This window comes from Ambystoma mexicanum, chromosome 4q, assembly GCF_040938575.1.
Source record: "Ambystoma mexicanum isolate Mex_15411 chromosome 4q, UKY_AmexF1_1, whole genome shotgun sequence".
Classification (NCBI taxonomy): Eukaryota; Metazoa; Chordata; class Amphibia; order Caudata; family Ambystomatidae; genus Ambystoma; species Ambystoma mexicanum.
The window spans coordinates 814,833,610-814,852,595 of NC_090928.1; positions in this window are offsets into that span (position 1 = coordinate 814,833,610).

Consider the following 18,986-nt stretch of genomic DNA (forward strand, 5'->3'; position numbering starts at 1 on the left):
TTAAGGTGCTCAAATAGGCATCACCCCCATCCAGCAAGTGTAATCTGTGGTGTCATCCACTATCTCAGAGGTCTGCAACCTATGACTCTCCAGATGTTTTGGACTACAACTCCAATCAGCACTAGGCAGCATGGTCAATGGTGAGGAATCATGGGGTTTGCAATGCAACACATCTGGAGTGCCACATGTGGCACACCCCTGCACTATTTGGATAGTTGGTAATTCAGTGCCACAGCCAGGCTGAACACATTGATGTATTGTGCATAAGAAAAGACATTGAAGAAAACTGTTCACCAAGGGAAGTGGCTACATAGTGTTCCAGTTAGGCTGTAATAGGTTAGAAGTTGACCTGTTTTTCTTTAAAAATGGTGGAACTTAGTTCACCTTACAGATTGCCGGAATATTTCCTGTTCCAAAGATAAATTAAACATAGGACAATGGTAAGGAATCAGAACTTCTGTCATTGCTTCAATAAAACAAGAGGCTAAAGGATAGCCTTGTAGAGTGTAACCTTTCATAGATGCCTTATTATAGATCGCTGGCTTCAGATAATGAAACTGTTCAAGACTAGTGACCGTACGGGAAGACAACTGATATTTTAAGGAGCTTACCAAAGCTCTCAAATTGATTTCACACTATGTTTTTGATCTTCTCACAGAAATGAGTTAAAACAAGAAACTTCCTTGACTGAATGTGGCGATTCTTTTTGGGGGTTAAGACACTGTTGCACTCAAAGTGTTCCTTTAGGCAGTTTGAGGCCAGAGAAATTTTACTTGGTTGAAAGGTTTTTTTAGCGGAAGAATTCCCGCTTTCTATAATAAATTATGTTTATTGAAGACCTTTTTGAGAACCATATCCATTGAATGACTCCATTTGCATTTGATTTTCCGAATATAACATTTTTGCTCTCTGACTAACGTAGAGTATCAAGGATTGAAATATCTTCTAGTTAACTTAGAATCACATAAGAGAATGGGCCTCATTACGAGGATGTTGGTAACACGCTGGTGCTACCGGTGAGTTGCTGACATCCTTGTAACACCGAATCCGGCGCCTGACTTCCCGGTGCCCATGGGACATTACAAGTCCCGGCAGATCGGGAAGTCAGGCGTCGGAAAATGTTAGTGCCCATTGCCATAGAATCCTACAGGACTCCTTGGGAATGGGGACATGGAAGCAACAGCACCATTGGTAACAGTGTCAGTGCTTCTGTGAAAACTCTGCAGGAAGGTGCCATTATGCCTGGCAGCTCAGACCGGGAATAACGGCCCCCACCTGCAGAGTCGGAATTGTGTTGCTATGGGCACCCTTATTTCCGGACTACTACACTCATGAGGCCCAATGATTTGATTGACTATATTTTCAGAAATAGAAACAAATGACTACTTTCTGAAAGGCATTAGGGAGGCTATTGTACAGGCCTTCATGGTCTTCAAAGGGACGCCTCTTCACCCCTCTAGGATTCCAAGTTCATTCATGAGGGGTCCGAGGCTGAACAAAGGAGATGCAGGGGTGAAGCCATCACCCAAAGTCCATTAAGAGAAGGAACTGTTATTTGATATGTGGAATACAATTTTTGAAGGGTCAGTGCCTGGAAGAGGGGGACCCAGGGGAAATCCATCACCCAGAGTATACGTGGAAAGGAACTTTGTATTTGTTTGTCACAAACATCAGGCCCTCGAAGGCAAGAGACTTTTGGTAAAGGAGACTTGGCCATTGAAGAACATGATAGCTGAAGCGGACCTCTCAACTCATGCTGGGAAGCTCAAGAGTGTACTGTGCTCCAAGAACTCGCCTTACCCCGTGCATAAAACGTGGCGAATGGAGACCCAGGCTACCACATCCTGAAATATTACTTCTGAACACTTCTTTCTTTTCTTCAAAACTATTGTTGCAGGAGTGGGTGCTTGGGGGAGGTATTTTGGTGGGCTGGGACACACTTGCATAATCAGGCCACTAATTGCCTCCCATGACAGCAGAACATTGTTGTTCCCCTGGGACGGCAATTTGGAGTTTTGGGGCACCATTTCGTCAATCCGGGGAGGCAGCCATGGCCACTAGGCATCCCTCCCTGGAGAGAAAACCTGTAACGCAGGCCAGCCAGAACTTCGGGATGGTTGGGGTGATGTCCCTGGCCTTGGGCACCTGTCTCCTATGTGAGTCAGCTGTCTCAAAGAGTAGCGGTGGTACTAGGGAGCCCCAGCAGGGTCCCCATCCCTTCACAGAGGGAAAAGCTGTAACACCGCCCAGTCAGAGCTTCAGGACAGGCAGGGGTGGTGCCTCCGGGCTTGGGCACCTGTCTCCCTCGTTGGTCGACTGCCCCCAAGCTCAGCAGTGTTTCAAGGGAGACCCAGCAGGGTCCCAATCCCTCCCTTGAGGGGAAAGCTGTAAAGCAGCCCAGCCAAAGCTCAGGGATGGTCGGGGTGATGTCCTCGTCCTTTGGTGTCTGTCTCCCATGTTGGCCGACCATCCCCAAGTCCAGTGGCGGTCCCCTTGAGCCCCAGCATGGTCCCCATCCATTCCAGAGGGAAAAACTGTTACACAGGTCTCCCAGAGGTCCAGGACAGTCAGTGGTGATGTCGCTGGCCTTGGACACTTGTCTCCCATGTGGTTTGACCATTCCCAAGTTCAGCAGGGGTCCCAGGGAGCCCCGGCAGGGTCCTCATCCCTACCGTATGGAAAAGATGAAACGCAGCCCAGCCAGAGCTCTAGGATGGTCAGGGGTGATGGCCCCGGCCTTGGGTGCCAGTCTCCTATGTGGGTCAACCATCCCAAAGTCCAGCAGCGCTTCTAGGGAACCCCAGCATGGTCCCCATCCCTCAATGAAGGGAAAAGCTGTAATACAGTGCAGCCAGAGCTCTGGGATGGCCAGGGGTTCTGCCTCCTGGCTTGGGTCCCTGTAACCCCTGTTGATCGACCATCCCCAAGTTCAGCAGCAGTCCAAGGGAGCCCCAGCAGGGTTACCATCCCTCTGTGGAGGGAAAACCTGTATCGCAGGCCTGCCATAACTACAGGATGGTCGGTGTGATGTACCCGGCCTTTGGTGCCTGTCTCCCATGCTGGTCAACCATCTCCAAGTACCGCCGAGGTCCAGGCAAGCCTCAGCAGGGTCCTCATTCTTTCCCGGGGGAAAGCTGTAACGCAGGCCACCCAGAGGTCCAGCACAGTCAGGGATGATGTCCCTGGACTTGGGCATCTGTCTCCCATGTGGGTTGACCGTCCTCAATTCCAGTGATGGTCCCAGGGAGCCCCAGCAGGGTCCCCATTCCTTCTTGGAGGAGAAAGCTGTAACACAGCACAGCCAGAGCTCTAGGATGGTCTGAGGCGATGGCCCTGGCCTTATGCACCTGTCGCCCTATTTGGTTGATCATCCCCATGTTCAGTAGTGGTCCCCGGGAGTGGTTTCCCTGGAGGGAAAAGCTGTATATGTATGTACCAAATAATCTCCCAACACAATTTCTTACAGGACTACCAGGCTGGTTTGTGAACAGGAGGCAGCCACCATCCACCTCCTCATAGCTGATCATATCCTGCAAAATGGGGACCTTTAATTATTCATACTTCTTGACTATTTTGTTGCCTTTGCTACCATCGTTTAGGATGCCCACCTCAACATTCTCACCACATACACATGTTTTAACAGAGTGCTCCTACAGTGTGACCCCTCAAAACCTTCCCTATATAGACTAGACCAGCCAGAGAGACCCAAACAGATATCAGCACTGCCCAATAACCTGTAGAAGTCGGCCAGGCTCCATCCTGTTCCATATCATCTTGTGGTCATGATACATGACAAAATTGTCAGCCTGATTGAAATTCACACCGTCACCCCCCTTCTTCTGAAGGTAGTGTCTGTGCTCCACTTCCTGGCCACAGGCACCGACAAGCTCAGAGTGGGGCATGGCATATCACAATCTTTTTTTTCACACATGCTTAACAAAGTGCTGGATGCCCACCTGAGGCACTCAAGCAACTGCATATCCCTACCATGGACTGCCCAGGAGATCTTTGACTCTAAAGTTGGCTTACATGCACTGGCAGGCATGCCAAACTGTATTGGTGCCCTCGACTGCACCCAGGTGGAATTAGTGGTCCCACATGCCATGGAGGTGGTGTACCGCAATCACAATCTATACCACTCCATCAATGTGCAATGGTATGTGACTCCAGCAAGTTCATCACACATTGTTGTGCCCGATATCCTGGATCAGCTCATGATTCAATGGTCCTGCGGAACTCCACGCTACCACGCTACATGGAGCGACATGCTGGACGTCGTGCCTGGCTGCTTGGTAAGTTGCATGACAGGCACATGGCAATGTAATGGGGCAGTGGGGGGGATGCACACACCTCCCGGGTGTGATTGTGGTGGTGACTGGGCAATGTCCATACTGCTAAACACTATGCCCCAAAGCATCACAAACTGAACATGACACCCAACCTCATAGTAATGATGATAGCTGCACACCAATGACAATATGCTTGACTTGCCCACATCCCACAGCACGTACACTGCACATCATCAGACCTCACCCTCTGAAACACAATGCAGCAAAATGCTGTGAGTATGCACAATGTAAATGACCACAGCAAAACACAACACAGGACATGCATCCATGAGTGTGAACAAATCAATCCCACCAAGGGAATACACTGCTTGTCACTGGCCCACCACCACAGTAGCGCTGCATGTCACCATGGGAATAATAAGCGCTGACTGAGAAATCATGATGAGACTTGTGCCAATGCTGCTAGTAAAAAAACATATGAATCACTCCACATCACATAGATGATAGCAAATACAGCAGTAGGCATCCACAGTGCATGAAAACCAGCAAGGAAGTGGACACCCTGCATCATCTGAATGATGCAACTCACACGTGTAGACCATGGGACTGCACACAATGTGGCAAGTTAAAATGCATACATCCAGGGACATGTGCATGAGAACAACAAACATCTGCAGGCATGTGACTGATAAGTACAGGTGTAATCTTAGGAATTGACTTATATATCTTATTTTGCACCCATGCAGGTGATACTGGCTAACCCGTGAATGACGTGGCTCCTCACCCCTGTCCAGACCCGCAGAACAGGCACGAAGAGGACTACAATTGTACCCATACCCATACCCATGTGGTGTTCGAGAACACCTTTGGCTTGTTGAAGGCACGATTTCGCTGCCTCAGCAGGTTGGGTGGGGCACTCCTGTACGGGCATGAGAAGGTGGCCAAGATCATCATGGCATGTGCCATGCTTCACACCATGTACATCTGGCAGAACGTGCCTCTGCCCCTGACATTGAACAGCAACTACCAGGTGAGGATGAAGATGATGAAGAAGTTGGAGTTGCACATCATCCAGGTGGTGATGCACATGAGGTACGTGCTGTGCGCCAGTCTGTGATAGGCAAATATTTCTAAGACACTTGGATGCACAGGGTGCCATGGATGTGGGACTCAGGGCACTGGGTGTGGGGGTACATGGACACTGTGCACTGTAAACCAATAAAGCACACATACACAATAAGCAATGTCCAGTCGTGTGATTCTTGGTACACAACGGGTGTATTGAGCAGGTAATATGAACAAAGTGTTCTGACCCTCCACCTCACACATGCCCCCTCCCCCTCTCCCTACAACTTCCCCCTCTCCCTACAACTCCCCCACACCCCTTCTCCTCTCCTCCTCCCACACACACCACCTCCCCCCACCACCTCCCCCCACAACTCCCCCACACGCTCTCCCCCCACCATCTCCCCCAACAACTCCATCACACACCCCCTGCTCCCTCCCCCTCCCCCAAAACTGCCCCACACATGTTGTGCAATGGTATGCTACATGAGTCTACATTAGTCTGCACATGCAGGCTGCCCCTGCTTCTTGTGTCCTCTTTCAGCCTCCGGGGGTGGCATGTCAGGGTTCCGCATGGTGCGTGCAGACCTGCGCAGGGGGCTCGTCTGGGTGGAGCTGGACGATGACCCCGTGCCCGCATGCTCCACTGTTGGGACAGGACGCTGAGCCTCCAAGGCATCGGCAATCCTGGCAAGGACCTGCCTCACGGCCGACAGCTCCTCACAGATGTGTATGGTGCTAGGCACAATGGCCCCTTTCATGGCCACAATGTTCTCACGGGCCTCCTTCCTTGTCAGGTCACTAAATGAGACGTACTGTTTCACAAGCCCTGTCAACTCCTGCTGCTGCCCCTCCATTTGTGCCATTTGCCACTCTCCATCACAGACCCCTGTGGAGGTGGATGGGACATCTGGCAAGGGCCCCAATTCAGGTGGGTCCTCTTGGGGCTCCAGGCCTCTGGTACTGCCTATCCTCCAGACTGGTTGAGCATGGTGCCATTGGGGGTTCTCATGGGGGTGTGCTGGGGTGTTTGGCCAGTGCTGGGAGTGCCTACAACTTACGTTGACAGTTTGTCATCCTCAGGGACACATACCTCACCTTGGGACTGTTCTTCATCGCCGCTCTGGAGTGCTGTGGCAGCTGCCTCCCCTACCAAGCTGTTTGCAGCAGACAAGGTCCCATCTGCCACTGGCTCAACTACAGTGGATTCCACCAATATCGGCACTGTTGGTATTGCGGCTGTCCTTTGCCGCCCCTGTGCCTTGCCATCCTGTGTCACCTTTTCCTTCGGTGGCTGATGTGGCTTGCCTGGGCCCTTAGACGTGGAAGGCCTGCTGCTGTCTTCCCTGCCCCTGGCCTTCTTTGATGGAGTTGTGGCCTGTGCAGCTGAGTCCTGTGCATCGCTGTCGTAATCTGAGCCTGTGGGGGACCGAGAGAGGGACGGTACCAGTGATGCTTGTACATGCATCATGCACACAATGGTATTAGTGCAGTTGTACACATTTGATTATTTGCTGTATTGGAGTTGTGGCATACAGCTTGCTTGCTATATGGGAGGGTTATTCAGGCATACATCTGGTTCACACATGTGTAAGGTGGTGTATGCTGTGTGACATGCCTTTGTGTTGTGGACTGCGTGCAGTGTAACACATGCCGTTTCCCTGTTTGTGGGGTGTGTCTCAGGTATGGCATTGGCATGCTGCATGCATGTAGATGTGACGGTGTTGGCGAGAGCATCTAGGCAGGGATGTGTCCATGTGTGTGTGATGGCCCATGCATTGGCTCATGTCACTGTCACATTAGTGGCCCATCATCATTATATTTTGCATTCCAGAGGTTTGTGTGGACAATCACCTCCATCTGCCGATTGTCAGGCAGAATCCTGTGCAGTGCCCTTAGGGACCACTACACACAATTAAGACTACAAGTGGTAATACAAGTTCACCTTTGATACAAACCTGTACTACTATGTTAAAGTGGTAGCAGTAGCGGAGCAGCCAGGCTTATCTCAAGAGTATATGAGCAGTAGCAGAGATTACACAAAGGGACCACAATTACTGTGACTCAAGCAAACACTGACTCAAGGTTTCAGGTAAAAAAATATAAGTACATTTATTTTGAAACCATCTGTTATAAAAACACAACACTTCTATAAATTCAAAACCACACATAAAAAACACTACAACCAACCAATGCACTTGGTACAGTATAACTCAAGGTAAGTACCCTATGTTTTAACGGACCAGTGTTGTAAAACAAAAGGCGTTACCGGTAATACCTATGCAATCACTTTTTGACATTAATGACAGTTCGGTCTCACGAAAGATAGGCGTATCTGCGGAAAGAAATGTTACCGGGGCAAAACACACTTAGCACCTCAGTTAACCAGAGAGAGTTGGGGGCAAAAATCATAGGCAATACTTTTGTCAGGGCAGACAGAATCAGAGAACACTCGCTGACAGAAATACAAAAGTCAAGAGGCCGGAGCCAGTGTCAAGTGGAACCGGGTTCCTGTTGTTGAGGATCACACAGTCAGACAGTTCAAGATTCAACGTTACCAGGAGTACTTGGATATTGTCAACAGAGGAAGCAGAAGTTATAAGAAGGAGGGAAGACAAGGTTAAGACTTGGATAAAGAGAAAAGGGATTCACCGTAGCTCCTCGAAACAGAACCCAGTACCTTATTCAGTGAAGAAGCTGGTGCCACCGCAGTTGTTCCTGGTAGTTTCCTGCAGACCCACGGTCCCTGGTGCTTCGGTCATCGTGACGAGGAGGAGGACATCTGGATGGGTCTGCACTATTCAGGGATGAAGCCAGCAGCAGCGACAGTGAATAAAAGGTGCGCTCCTTAAAAACAGGAGAAGCTCTTCAGATGGCTATCCGGACCATTACAGCAGTGTGCAGCGATTTAGACCACGAAGAGGATCCTCTAACTGTGGAAGATGAGCTGGTTGATCTCACCAAGCTCAAGGGAAGAAGACTCTGGACTGTGTCTTCTCTGGTTGTCGAAGGGTAGAAAGCTCAGGACTGCAGCAGGGCTTCGCCAGGACGGGGTAGTTGCAGTAGCCGTCTTCTTCTCTGCTTCTCTTTGGGTCCTTGTAGTTCCAATGGCGACTCTCACTTCCAGTCCAAGAGTCCTGCCTTTTATGCGAAAATCCCCCATTCATACAGCCTGGCTGTCAATCACGCAGCAGGGGGTTGTCCAGCCTGGACAACCACCTCAGCCAATCATTGGAAAGTGCGACTTGGGTTTCCAAGGATACCCTATGCAGGGGGTGACTACACCCCTCCCTCACATTCAGCCCACCTAGACACCCAGGCGCCAAATGGAGGGCTTCTTGGCAGAAGCCCACCAAAAGACGGTGAACAAAGAAGGCAAACCTGGTTTGCCGGGCAAAGTAAAAGACAAGAAGGACTTTAACAAAAAGAAATGGTGAATAAACCCAACCAGAGCCAAAAGAAAGAGTATTTGGTCAAGCGGGTTTATGTGCGAGGCTACTATAATAGCCTAAAACAGTACCACGTTTATATAGTACAAATGTGGTAGAAAGGTTAGGGTAGATACCACTGCCACCAGCCAAGTCTAAATGTTAAAAGCGCAAAACAACGCTCTAGGGGGTACAGATACAAAGGGGTAAGAATGAACCCTTTCCAATACTCCATGTAAGATGGGGTGTACTGGATCTGTGGTTAAATGACTATGTCAAGTTAATGGCAACTTTACCCTTTTCTGGGGGACAGTAGTCAGCCCCAGAAATGGAGTCGGTGGGAACTCCAAAAGACAACCCTGTGTCACTACACTGAAGGTGCTGTGTAACACACAAAAGAGTGGGGCTACTGAAGTGGTGTACTCCAGAGCCCACAACCATAAAAACAGATGAAATACACATGGCAAAACACAGATGAGAGTGGGGGAAAAGCTCACACTCTCACCAAGTGGAAAAAATAAACTCCAGAAATCCAGCAAAGCTGCTGGAGGACTCGCTACGTAAGGGAAATTATCCATTGAATGAGAATTCTCCCTAACACTCACCCTCCCTCCCCCCAGACTAAGGGACAGGAAGATTTAATCCACTCCTGGATGGTTATCATACCTCTAGTCGGTTGTAAACATCCTAGAGAGACCATCAGCATTTTGGTGGTGACTTCCTGCTCTGTCATGACCTGTGTGGAATGACTTCAAACATTTGCTAACGGCATTGCACACACTTCCATGAGGTCTCTGAATAGTGAACAATGATAACGTTATCAGATGATATAATTTATTGGCGCTGAAATTCACCTCTACAATTCATCAGTGCCTTACGCACTGTATTGGTCACAGGCAATATGCATTCAATATTATTTTATATCAATTGTAAATGTAAAACTTGATCCTTATTCCTGTTGTTGTTCAAGGAAAATTAGGTTCCTCTCTGTCTTTGCTATCAATTTAGCTCATGTTCTTGGAACATCATTTAAAATAGCAAAGTATTTTTAGATTTCATTTTCGTGCTTGTGACTGAAGCTTAAAAAAAAGCATATAAACAATAAACTAATTGCCTGGATGCAATAAACAACCAGACAGCTTAAGCAAAAAGCATCATTTGTACTGTTGCTTGCGCCATCTGTTCGGCTGTTTTACAGAGCAAGGAGGATTGTTGATCAATGTACTTTATGCAAATTTATATAATTTTGAAGAAGTGACCTCCAATTATTTTGCATGATTGTCTTTGTAAAAGGTTAATCAGTCAACTAGTTTTTTTTGTAAAATGGCAGTCGTGGACACCGTTGGAATATGAGAACAGTTTTGCAATGAGGATTAGTCTCTAAGAAGCATTCATATGTGTTGCACAAATGTCATAGAAGTCATTTGTCCCCATCATTTCACTCACAATATGCATGTTAAATGGGACAAAAGACTTTCTTTGATGGGGACCGTTTGCCTATTTTGTTTGTGCTACGCTTTCCTTTTTAGTCCAATCCATATTGGATGTCCACACGTATGCCGTCATATGCATTAATCTTACGCATTACTCTTCATTCTTTTTTAGTTTTTAGATTTTAGGATAAAGAGGCTGTTCTCAGGCTTCATCACAGAGGAAGTAACCAATAGCGGTATGGCATTGGTAAGGAAGGTAGAAACGTCAGCGAAAGGCAGCAAAAGGATAAGGGCGAAACATACAGGGCCTGATTCACAAAAGCATTTTTGAATGGTACAACCTCATTGATAAAGACTTTGCAAATCAGGCCCATAAACTGCACAAGTCAGGGTGCTATTTAGTACATAAATGTTGTATTCATTAACACTGTTCCAGATAACAAATTATTTTCTGTACATACTTTGTAGCAGATTTATGCCTGCCTTTCCTCTCATCATTTTTCTTTTTCTTTTTCTTTCCTCCACTTCTTCACTCCTTCCATTTTCCCTACATTTTCCCTACTTTTTTTAAGACAGAAAGAAAGAAGAACATCGTTTATTAAAATGAAGTGAAAAGGTTGCCTCAAACCATGGGGCATGACCTACGTCTGCAGTCTAAACTCCTCTGGATCCTGTAACCCAATGATGGGGAGAGTGGAGGGTTTGTGCATCTGACAAAGTACCAAGGGGCGTATATGTATATCTCAGGCAGGTGGCGGGATCTTCTGTCTAATGTGACAACCCCAGGGCATGTGAAAACCTGTAGGTCCCCAAAGACGAATGAAAGATCTCTATCAAAGGATTGCAAGAAATATAACTGGAGTAAGTGTACCGAATGATAACAGGCTATCATATGTAGAGCCTTTTAAAATAGATTTGTGTGCCTGATGTTGGAGCTATCTGGCGAAGAGGCTAACCCGTTCATAAGCAGAGTCAATAGATTAAGTGACACCTGGGCAGAAGCAAGATGCAGGGACAGATGTAGTTCTCATGGCAAAACAAGGTAATTTAATAAGGCAGTACAACACATTTTGAGGGCTATCCAATGGGTGACTGTGGTAGTTTGCCAGGTCAACTGGTAAAGCAGTCTGAACAAGTACCAAATCTGATGCTTCTCCAGAAGAAGTCTGTGAGCGCTTACCAGGTCTAGTTAGACGGCTGGCCGAACAGATGAGGAGAACAAGGAAAGAAGCACTGTCAATGAGCTCATGACTCGTTCAAAAGTGCTCATCTACAGAGAAAGCAGTATTTTACTTATACAGAATCATGAGGGGAGTTTAGCGACATCCCACTACCATGCTTGCTGAGGAATGAAGTACGTAGGTACCCGCGGTCTGCAGGATTCCAAGGCACTTTCCACAGTGGCCACAGTCTGCTGCATCTGTTGGTGGGACATCAGTGGGTCATGACAGTATTTTATATGGAGTGACATGTCAAATATAAAATCATTTTTGTACACTCTATGAGGAATCTCAGGGCGTCCTCATTTCTTTCCCCAATATATCCTCCCACAGGTTGCCAGGGAAATGCAGTCATTCTCGGTTCCTGACCCTGGGGGTGGATATGTGAAGGAGTTTCACCTGGGTGGAGGAGACTTGGGAGTGGGGATGAAGCACCCTTGGGTGAGACATGGTATCCCCCATTTACCTTTTCCAATGAACCCAATATTCCCCAGGTCCCAGAAGGGCATTATCAATCCGTTCCCTATTTTAATAGACAACCTATTCCCAACACACACCACTTAGATACTGAGATGAGGAGGCCACCATTGAAACAGAGGAAAGACTGGACAAACAAACATGAGGAATCTAGTTGTTGGGCTCATTACCATGGATCCGGGAACTTTAACATAGGCTCAGCTGAGAGGTATCAGGGGTAGCATGCAAGTGCGAAGGAGAGTTCCAGGGCAGAGACTGTGGTGGCAAGCAGGCATCTTCACGAGACGCTCTGAGGTTTATGGAGCATGATCCGGTGCAACGAGTGAGAGGGGCTCATTGGCAGTCTGAGGGAGAGGGAAGAAACCAGTGTGGTACAGAGCAAAGGTACCAGGAGCGTTGAAGAAGCTCCTCAATGATTGCCGGCACAGGAAAGGTGACTGCTGTGGACCAGAGCTCCTGAATAAGCTAGTTGGGAAGTATAGAAGCTGTGGAGGACACTGATCACCAGAAGGAACCAGCACGAGCAAACCGTGAATGGAGATGAGTCTCCGGAACGCCACCAACAGGGCAAATCTGACTGTAAGAAAGCCTGTGAGTTCACCCTGGTGAAAAGGGGGCCCTGGACATTGTGGATGGTGGTTTTGAAGGCAGAGACATTTGGTTTTGAATATCTGAATTGAATATAAGGAATGGACACCAATCATTGCCAAGCATCAAATAAGCTGCATTATTAAGAGTCAAGGAAGCTAGCATTGTTCAATGGGCAAGCATTGGCAACTTCCTGTGCACCCCCCAAAAACACGTACCCCGCTCGCACAGGGCCTATCCCATGTGAAACTTTGCACGCACCCCCCAAATACACGTACCCCGCTCGCACAGGGCCTATCGCGTGTGAAATTTCCCATGCACCCCACAATTACATGCAGGCACCCCATACACCCTGGGCATGCCCCACAGGCAGCCCTCACCACAGGGGGGGTGCTTTTTCTACGCTATTTACCTGGTGCGAGTGGGGTGGAGTTTTAGCTGGCACGAATCGGGTACGTGTATTCAGAGGGGTGCGCGGGGAGTTTTACACGTGTTTTCTCTGCCGCGAGTGGGGTATGTGTATTCTGGGATGTGCGCAGGGAGTTTTACATGCGTTTTTGTGGTTGGGGGGCTGTATGCTGGTCCACTGGCCTTTGCGCCATGTACTGGATTTGTGCGCTGTTCATGGCGCACAGGGCGGGGTTGGGGGCGTAACTGGCGCTGCTGCAGGGTTGCTGCACCACTCTGCGCCACGGCTGGTTATGGATATTGAAATCCATGAATACGCTGTGCGCTGAAATGCGCTGAAATGGGTTTTCGCACAAGCGGCTGGCGCAGACTGCCACACGTGCACATTGTGCGCCAGCCGCGTGCTCCACTTGTTCGCTGATTCGCTGTTTCTATGAATTACCCCCATTGTGTCTCTGAATTTTTTTTCTAGGTAACAATCATATGGACTCCCACTCCATAACACCTCAAATGCTGAGACAAGAAAGAGGAAGAAGGAGTTAGTATGGATTGAAAGAAACCTTAAGCTAAACATGCAGACTAGTTGTTGCAATGTAGATCGGCTGCGAGGAACATTTAAACTAGTAGTAGTATGATATCAAATTACTGTGGCTGTGTAATTGTACAGCCTTTGAAGGTGCCTTGACACAACCAGACCTGGCTTATAGTTGAAGAGTATGTAGAACATATAGTGCAGTTTTAAGTCAGAGGTGCAGAAGATTTAAATGCCACCTCTGCTTATTTGAACTTTGTGAATGCACATGCAGTCTTCTAATATGCTCTGCCTCCACGGTTATAGCAAAGGCAATGATTGTATCATGTTTTTTTCATGGATCGTTTTGAAAGTGAGTTTGATTAGCAGAGACAATTTTCCCGAAACTTACCTGCATCATTATATGTGGTAAAAATAAAAAATAAACTCCTGTCCCACCCTCACCAGATGGCCATTGTGTCACAAGGCAAGACTGCATTTCTGTAAATACAAATAAAAGACCATATATATTTCTGTTAGAAATGTTATACTCCTATAAACGTTACTTTAAAACAAGTATATAGTTAGTTCCACTGACCTGAAAGGTTTGGACCAAACCTGAAGTATGTGAGAATTGCCACAAAACCTCTATCACCCATAAGGTAAACAAGGGAACTAGAGATCTCAGGGAAACCATCCTGGGGTAGAAAACCCTGAGATCCAAGGAGCTGTCTTCACTGGAGCTAGGTAAGTACCTCTGAGGGTTCCCGCAAATACCAAGTTATGGGCAGACTGTCAATCAATGGAAGCAAGAGCCGTCTTTGCAATGTGAACTCTAGCAATACAATAATGGCGAATCAGAGTAGTAGATAGGAATACTGACAGGAGAAGGAGGTAAGTAGGAAGAAAGGGTAGAATTAATTTACAAGCATCTAGGAATCAGAAAGAGTAGCAACACAATGATAGCAGCGTCAGAGCAGCTTTTGATGTCTTCGGTTTTGGATTTCTTCTTCTTGGATCATCCAGGACCCGGCAATGCGGATGACAGAACCAGCTAGACTGCGGCAATGAGTCAGATGAGACGTAGCAGGAATGACTGCTGCAGCTTACGGAACACACTGCGACTGTGTTTTCAGCTCAGCCAAATGGACCAGCGTCTGTGCTGAGATGTCACAGTATGCCCCCTCTGAAGAGTAGGATAACCGGGCTTCCGTGGATTTCAACGATGTAAGGAACAGATCAGTCTTGGAGCAAGAACTTGGGATACAATTCCCCAAGTACAATCAGAAGGATCATAACCTTTACAGTCCAACGGGTAATGCAATCTATCTCATACGTATCGAGAGTCACAGATCCCAGAGGCCTCATATTCAGGGCCTGCGGGTGTGTCAACTGGGGGAGGTGGTGGGCTGCTGCATCTCTGAAAATGATCTGGCATATGTCTCTTTAGCTGGGAGACATGGAACACAGGATGGATCTGGAACCAAGATGGGGGTCGTTTTAGGTTGTATGCAACTGGTCCTTTGATGGATAGAATCTCAAGGGGACCAAAGAATCTATGGGAGAGTTTGGATGGAATTAGATGCCTGAGGAGGAACTGGGACTCCAACCATACCAATTCCCCTGGGTGTAGCAAAGGTTCTGGAGAGTGCTTCAGGTCTGCATAATTTTTGGCACAAGTGTGTGCTGCACTCAGAGCAGTGATAGCAGAACGATGACCCTCCTGGATATCCGAGATCAGTGCTATGACTGAAGGAAACTGTATAGAAGAAGGTGACATCATAGGAAAACTAGAAGGATCACACCCATAAGTACATTGGAAAGGACTCACTCCTAAAGCTGAGTGTGTAGAATTATTGTAAGCAAATTCTGCAAGGGGGTGCAATTCCGACCAGTTGTCTTGTGCCACAGAGACAAAGCAACGGAGGTAGCACTCCAGTGTTTGGTTCAACCTCTCCGTCTGACTGTTGGTCTGGGGGTGGAATCCAGAGCTGCATTCTCTTTGAATCCCTAACAAATTACTTGCCAGTATGATATGATATGATGTGGCATTTAAAATGCACCTATGCACAAGTGTTTCAAGGCGCGATGAGGCAAGGGAGGGGAACAGAGGGAAGACAGAGACAACAATCTTACTAAGCCAGGTGATATTGAGATTGTGCAAGTGCAGGGGAGGCAGGAAGGGGGAAAGTGCAAGGGTGAGTGCAGAACATAGGATAAACAGTAAATAAATAAAAACAATAAATAAGAACAATAAATAAGAAGTGCAAACAGCAGGTGGCAGGTGCAAAGGTAAGTGCAGACATCAGGTGTCGAGTGCTGTTAGGGGGCTGTAGGGATACAGAAACAGACCAAGAGTGCAAGGGTTGCCAGGGGGGCAGAGCCAGTATGCAACTGGCAGGGAGGGGACCTGGGCCCGAGAACAGAGGGTAGCCAGGTGACTAGTGCACTTTTAGACAGGTGTCAGCAGGGGAGAGGAGGAGAGAAAGCAGAAGCAAAGTGGAAGGCCTTGAGGTGCTTCCGGAACTGGAGATGGTTCTCCACAATTTTAGAGAGGTATATTGTGGACCTCGTCCAAAAGTATAAAATCCGTAAAACCATGACATGAAAATATTGAATGTAAGAAGTGACATGCCATTTGTGATGCCGTTGGACTTTAGGTTAAGGCCAAGAAATGAGCTATCTTGGTAAAGGAATCTATTGTGACCATACTAGTTGTAAGTCATTTGGAAGGAGGAAGTTCAACCATTAAATCTGTGGATAGCATACTCCATGGTTTGGATGGTGGAGCAGGTTGGCTAATTGACTCAATGCATTCTTGCGAGGGGTTTTGGATTGATGACAAGTCACGCAAGAAGTAACATAGTCCAAGACATTGATTACCATGGTAGGCCATCTGAAATGATGTTGAATAAGAACCAACGTGGTCTTTATTAATTTATTTATGTATTTATTTATTGTTCACTTGTTAGGTGGTTATACAGCAAGTAAATACTGTTTCAAAGCGCCCACAGAGCAAACGGAGGGAACAAGGGAGTGAAACACATTAAAATAAACAAAATTATGAAAAACAGTGGAGGGAAAAAGGAAAGGGACAAACCTACTATGGTTTGACAGAGGCTGGAGCCCTTCTTAAAAACCGGGATGACAATAGAAACTCTTCATGATTGAGGAATACTTTTGTGTACAACAATGTTTCTATAAAGTATATACAACACCTTAGCCCAAATAACGGGGTTAAGTTTCAAAAGTTTATTGGAGAGATTATTGGGGCCAGGTGCACCCGAATTTTTTGATTTATTAATTAATGACATTATGTCCTCAACTGAAAAAAGCAATGACAATTCCGATCTTTGAGAAATCTCAAAGTCCTCTGTTCTCCTACTGTTGGTGTACAACTTAGAAAAATTACCCAACCATATGTCTTCAGGGATCACATTTAGGACGGCATCTTTCTGTGGTCTTTCCAGATCATTTATTAAAGACCAAAAATTCGTACAATTGTGTCCCCCTAGATATTTCAGTACAGCTTCCCCATCAAGCTGTACAGAACGTCCTTTATGGTGAATTGCCCAATTTGTATAGTTTTGTTTGATTTTTTTCCTCTCAGACAAAGCAAAAGATTGTGACAATCCTACTTTTTCTGGGTGTTTAAGCTCTTTACTATAAAGGATCTTGCGTTCATGAAGAGCAATATCCATAATTTGTCTATGACTTTTGGTTAATTGAGTGGTCTTAAGCGTATCTGCCAACATATTAGTTGTAGAGGATTTAATATAGTTAGTAAAATTGGTAACTGAATAACACTCAACACGTTTCTGCGTTGACATTGTGCTATGATCTCTAATCATAGTGGCAATGAGATTGGCATTCAGTCTATGACACCATTTAATTATATTCCCTCTAACATTTACGTCCACATTATGAGTGTAAGATTTCCCAATTGATTTGCCATAGTGAACTCTCATTTCAAAACTAAGGAAACAATGATCACTACAACCAGAATCCTTTACTTCAAACTTACATAACACTTTAGACAAGTCAGCTGATAGGACCACATAATCTATTATGGATTCTAGGCCTCAAGCGTTCCAAGTATAGTGACCATTATGCAGGAGATCTAGACCCCAAGAATCGGCAAAATGGGTCCATAGTCGCGCCCGTAACTTATAGTTACCTCCTACACTAACTTTGGCTCCAGAAAAAGTCAGAGCAACGTCCCCCATTAAGCGATCACAATGGCAATTAGCATTCCTGTCCCCAGCAATTATAATCTTGCCTCCTAGATTACTTTGTAACCATAGTTCCATTATGGATCCCAAATTTACAAGCTTTTTTTCCAGACTGAGGTTAGTAAGTTCGTTGGGATTCCAGTACACATTAACAAAGAGCACCGAGTAGCCCTCACTAGTGTCCCCCAAATTATAGGAAACCACTAAAAAGTGGTGGGAGCAGATCCATTCCCCAGTTTTCATGATTTTATTGGCTAGCTTGGCTGCTATAATTAGCCTCCCCTTAGGGTGTCCCCTATTAGAGCCATAAGAACAGACCAAGGTGACATCAAATCCATCCCAGCACAACTGGACTCTGGACCAAGTCTCCTGTAGGAGAATAAAATCAAACTCTGCCAAATAGATCATAAGTCTTTCATTGTGAAGCAGGTTGAGGCAACCTCTCAAGTTCAGACTCACACATTTTAGCTTGTGAAAGGAGCTAAAGAGGGTTGCCCAGCTGCTTAAGTGTGTCAATTGGATCCCTCAATGACAAGGGCACCCATCGCCAGTCCTGTTTGTTAAGATCTTGTTCAATTTTATAGGTGTCATTACCTAGCTTTCTCTGTTGATTTCCCCCATCATAAGGCCCTGGCTTTTGAGGCACTCTTGACGGGTATTGCATGGTTGGTATGTATTCATATATGTCAAAACCACAAATATGTAGTTGTTTAGCCTCCATCAGGAGCATAGACCTAACCAAGGGTGATGGAATGACAAGCTGCTCATAATCGTACCTAAATCTGTAGATAAAATCCACCAGTTTAATATCCGATGTAGTAATCAAACTGAGCTCAGGGATAGTCGACAACAATGATAATATGTAGGGTCTATTCAATGATACCTGTCCCTTATCCTCAAATAAAGTTTTGAGGATTAGCCCAGGCATCTCTTGAAGAGCTGGTTGGCGAAGATCAGTGTCCTGCTTATCAGACCTCTGATATTCACGGGCAAACTCACAGTCATTAGAATCACGCTTACCAAACCTCTGATATTCATTAGAAAACTCACACTCCTTACACTTAGCCTCAGAAGTATCCTTAACAGACCCTACCAAGGCTGTACCAACACTAGTGGCTGGCAGGAATTCATGCATCAATCTCGATTGTGGTATAACTTCCGAGTAGGAACCCGGACCAGAGGAGAGATCATCCCTAAGTACCTTATTGATCATTTGCCGTAAATCGTCTAGAGACTACGGGATCTGCAACCAGCTCACAGTCAACCTTCAGCGGGCGTGTGGCCACCGTCTCAAAAGTGTTACCCCTAGATTCCATGTCATACTGCTTAGAAATT